Source organism: Pleurodeles waltl, chromosome 4_2 (assembly GCF_031143425.1).
Source record: "Pleurodeles waltl isolate 20211129_DDA chromosome 4_2, aPleWal1.hap1.20221129, whole genome shotgun sequence".
Taxonomy (NCBI): Eukaryota; Metazoa; Chordata; class Amphibia; order Caudata; family Salamandridae; genus Pleurodeles; species Pleurodeles waltl.
The window spans coordinates 790339035-790344447 of NC_090443.1; positions in this window are offsets into that span (position 1 = coordinate 790339035).

A 5413-nucleotide genomic window follows, 5' to 3' on the forward strand; every position below is an offset into this window, starting at 1 on the left:
GTTCTAGTACCCTTTTTACCATTTGTACTATTTTCATTGTAGCTTGCGTGTTAGTACAATCCTAGTCGCTGTTTCAGACCCTGACATTGTCGTGTTACTGTACCTGTTGATCTACGCTGTAAACTGTGCTACACTTTGCTGATCAAGTCAACTTACTTAAAGGTGGTGGTTTTCAACTTGTAGCTGTCTCACCCTGCCAGTATTTTTATATTCATTACGATGGATACTCCTCATACCTCGCGCCCTATCGCCAGACTGGATCCAAAGGTTTTTTTCAGCACTACTCCTGTGCTCCAGCAGGTGGTGTCATTTGGCTGTGCCTTGACTTTGCCTTGGGCATAAGGCCGGAGTCACGTGCTGTCACTACACACTGATGACTATTTATTTCTGTGCCTTTATATGCTGATCTGGAGCGAGCTTATTTTCTTCATCAGTTGACAAGTTTTTTTCTTCAAAATGTTTCAAGTGTGCAAGTGAAATGTGACCTCCTTAAACCACATGCTTTATTCCTTGTAGGGATTGTCATAAATGAATGACTGGGACTGATCTCACACATCGTATGCATCTGATATATATATGCTCCAGTCATGAGGGGGAGTGTGCCCTAATGAATCCTGAAGTGATTCAGGCCACAAAGCCAGCAGTAAGTTATTGGAAATCATATAAAGTTCCACCCCCCTCAAAGTCGAGGACCCATTCCTTTTCTCTTTGCTGGTCATCTTATTCCAAGTCTTGTAAGTACAAATTGGAAAACAAAGCAAAACAAAAAACACCAAGTCCAAGCAGGCCTCGTCCCAGCCCTGCAACTCTTCCTCCCGAGAAGTTTCAAATGACCAGGAGCTTAGTGGTCTTGCTCCTGGTGCCCTGCTGAGGTGCTGATTCTGGTGCATCCAGAGTTTGCAGTATGTTCATCTCAACAAATTGAGGCATTTAAAGATGCTATGCTTTGCATCTTTGGCACTTTACTGGTTCCCTCTGGCGTGCCTTGAGACCTCACAGAGGCCTGCAGTCGGGTTGTGCCTCCTGGAGCTGTTTCTGGTTCAGCTCCGCTTGCGGGGCCCATTTGGCACCCAGCACCCCAATCCATACCTGTGCCAGTCTTGTTGCTGCTGGCACAGACTCTAGAGGAGTGTATGAAGCCCATATTTCTGTCTGATTTAACCCACGTCTGTGTGAGCTCAGTAGCTATGTGCCCAGCCCACATTCCTTCTAACTCAGTTAAGATATTGCTTTTGCCTAGAGGTCGCCATCCAGTACTCCAGCTCATCTTTGAGTAAGATTCTGATCAGAGTCAACCTGCATTTAGCGGAGATGGTGGGATGAATTTTACCCACAACAAAGGTTCTTAATAGGCATACAAGAAGCCGGTGGGCTAAACATCCCCTAACACAAGGCTGGTGCCCCGCAAGCTTCTTGGGGGATATTCATGCATCATTAATGCTGGCACCCATCTTCAGAGATAAGGCATACTCTGCTTGCTTCAAGGAAAGCAGGGACCCAGCACACTCTTTAATCAAGCCACTTCACATTTGTTTCCCCCATGCTCTTTCTTTTTTTTTTTTTTTTTTTTTTTTTTTAAATCATAATGCAGTGGGATCTTAATTTTGATTTTAAACTCTGTTGTGTGTGTAGTGTGGTTCTATGTTTAGTTGTGACTTGAGACTCCCAAGACTGTTTTACCGATTTCCATAGTTTTTGTGTGTCCCGGTGTCGAATTGCAGGTGTTATCTGTTCATTCACTTTAGACCAACTTTGCCTTGCAAGTTAATGTGGCATCCTTTCTTCAAAAAGTAGTCTCATCTTTCCATCTGTGACAGTCCCGTCAATCTCCTTGTGCTGGGCTCCCTGCCACATCCCTCTAAAGGGAATAGAGAGATTGGACCATTTTGAATCTAAGTGATCCTCCTAGTTTAACATTTGGTAGTACTGAAGGGCAGTTTTTACATTGCTAGTATTAAGGGGCAACAGATTTGCAATTAGCTTAGTCACCAGTTCCAAATAAGAACAAACAGCTGCGAAGTGGACCTTATTGGGATGGACTGATCTACACATTGAGATATGGTATGCTTTGTCCCAAAAGAAGTCGGCTGTTTGCCTTCCAACCTGTTCAGCGAAAGCTGTGTCTTTCACTATTAGCTGCCAGGCTACTACTGCTACAAGGGTCTCAAGAGCAGGTTCCCTTTGCTAATGCAGATTCATTACTGCCGGTCACATTCTGGCTATGTGATGTGTACTTCATTTGGGCTATAGACTATAACACTATAAGCATCTTAATATGTTTGTTGCTCCAAGTCTGAGGATATGGAAATTGTTGGCAGACATATTGCTGTGCAGGGGTGCTGCCTGTAGGTGTCTGCTGTCCTATCTGCAAGTGGGACAGGCTTGACATGGTACCTGTGGTGCCACATATGAGTGGTGAAAGGTTTCTGGGTAAAGTCTGGTTAGACAGACTGTATTCCTTGTGGGCAAGTGCCTCTTTTGACATGATTGCCCGCCCCTCCATTTTTTTCCTGGTATTGAATGTAGTTATAAAGTTGTTAGTGCCCAGGGCCCCTGCTAATCAGGTTCCCTGGGCCCCTGCTAATCAGGTTCCCTGGGCCAAAACTGTTGTGATGCATTGACACAATTGGCAACACCTTTAGCTTCCACTATAAGCTCCTAGTAAATGTTACTTAGTAACTCAGGGCATGGGATGCTAAGGGGAGGCTCCTTAAGGCAGCAGCACAGCTTTTGCCACCCTCTGGGACCATGCATCCAAGTGCACCCAGCACTGCCATTGCAGGCGAAGTGTCCGGTGGCAGTCCTCTAATGCAAAACTGACTTGGCGCACAGCCTGCGTGACCTGTCCACTACACACTGCATGCAATATAGGTAAGCCACCCCTAAGGCAGGATGCACTATAATGCATGTGTGGGCATAGATACATGAGCAATATGCCCCTACTGTGTCAGTGCCAAATCTGGGACATAGTAAGTGAACAGAGCAGCAATTGTAAATGTATGTGTTGGACAAGGGTCAGTACAAGTTTCCCAGTCACACGATGGCTACTCTGGACCCTGATTTGTTTGGTATCCAACAACTCAGAATAAATCCAAACTGGTGCCAGTAATGGATTTATCACAAAATGTACCCAGCCCCACCTTAGAGGTGTCCCCCTGCAAAAGTTAACTAACCCTGGCCCGATTGCTGGCCAGTCACAATCAGCCTGCCACCACCAGACAAGATTCTGGAACCCTGGGGTGAGAGTCTTTCCTCTCTGGGTTCAGAAAATAAAGCCCTTCCTGGGCAGAGGTGTTGCACCGCCTCCAGCAGGAATGTGCACTGTCCTGCCAGCGAGCTTCGAAGGGCATGTTGCCTTTGAAACTCAACCTCAGCCCTGCTGCTAGCAGCAGATGGCTAGATGGCTATCCCTATTGCAGACCTATTTCTATCTCCCCCCCCCCCCCCCCCCCCCCCCACAAAACCACACACACTTTTGGCAGGAGTAATGGCAGGAAAATGCAGGAAGAGTGGTCACCCCGGTCCTGCGCCCCTCCAGAGGTGTTGCATGCGAGGTCACCGCTCCATTTCATTTTCTTCCATCTTGCATGTTAGGAAAAAAGGCAGTTGGGGATGGGGAAGTGACATCTGCCCACAGGTAGTGGTCACATAGTGGGTGTAGCCACCCTAAGGTAGGTGACCCATTGGTTGCTAATAGTGACTCCCCTAAACACCCACTACATGCAGTATTTAGTGTCACCCCAGACCTGCAGTTCAGATTCCAATGGCACAAGAAGCCCAGCAACAAAGATGACCCAAGGCTCAAGACCCGCAATCCTGCTGCACTCGGCAGTTGCTGCTGAGGGGTTGCATGGACATCGGACGGATTCTACAAAACACCCAGAGGTCCTCCACCCTCTGAAAATCACCACAGATCTACTTCCAGGGTGAATGCATCACTCCCCGCAACAAGATGCTGACCATAGAACGGGACACAGCAGCCCGACCAAGTTCCACTAGATGGACCTGGAAGACAAATCCTAATTGGATGCCTTTATGCTTGTTTGGTGGCACTGCGACCTCCAGTGGCTGAACCCCCCCCCCAATATTGGACACCCAGAAGAGAAGTCCACTCTGGACTCTCCAAGGACCATATTCAAGTCCAAAGACATATCATTTGAGACCCTGGATCAATCTCTCTATATCCACTATTCTTATTTAGGACTAATTTTTAAACATCTGTATACTGGTGGCAGTTATTGAAAATGAATACCCAAATTGCTATACCTAGTTTTAGGTTAGTACAGGAGAAGTGAAAGTTTGGCTCTGTTTAGTTTTCAAGAATTTTGTAACAAAGTTTAAGATGTGATGGTTCGATCTTAATGTAATATAAAGAGTTCAAGGGAATCAAAACATGTTGTGATGAGTAGTATGTTGGTCCTAACAAGTTCACAGTGGACTAAGTTCAGCTACTATCCCCAAGGACAGTAGTGTCTCATCAAAAACAGCTCAGGTAGGCCTAGCATATACACTCTTGAATAATGTGCCCATGCCCTTGTATATGGGCAAATACAAAATGGAAGATTGTAAAATAGGTTCATGATTAGAAAATTAAATAAGAAATAGCAAAGATCTTTAAAGGCTAGACATCTTAGCATCAAGCCCAAATGCAAAACAAAAGCAACCTATCCTTCAAAAGGTGACTGGAAGACCTAAGCGCAAAACATGACAATGGTTATGTTTACAATAAGAACAACCAGAGTAATCAGCCTCTGTTGCCAGTTATGATTTTTAAATCTCGCAAATTGCCAACTATGGATAGTCTTTTGAGAAGTTTGCAAGGAATGTGAAAGAATGACCATAGGCAGACAGGAGGCTCAACAAGTGCTTCACTTTGATCTAGTTGATCAAATAACATGTTTGATGGTGAATCACCAGGGCAAGAGTGTACCTTTTTCCTGTTGGGTACACATACTGAATTGTCAGATATTTAGGTTGGAATTTTTAAAATTCCAATTACCAGTGATCTGTTCAATACCCATGCTGTTTAGGTGTGCGGACCCAAAGGAAGCAAAAGGGCAAGATGTAGTTATGGGAAATAAAACCTCTGCTGCACGCAGCTTGCTGTTGGATAAGGCCCTTGGTGCTATCTTTTTAAACCGAGTGACCATATATTCTGTTACTGGATAGGATTTTAACATAATGAAAGGAAATTGGCCTTACCCGCTATTTCTCAGGAGCCATTTACTATTTAGCATAAAAGAATTAGATATTGCAGTAAAGCCATTTCAGTTACAAGCTCTATTACATATTTTGCAGCTTATTTGCTCCAGTATGTACACTATATCATTTATGTTAACTTTGAACTTTAAAGGATCATTGTTTTTTTTTTTTTTTTTACTTTCTTTTGTTCATGGGCAACTGAAAATACTAG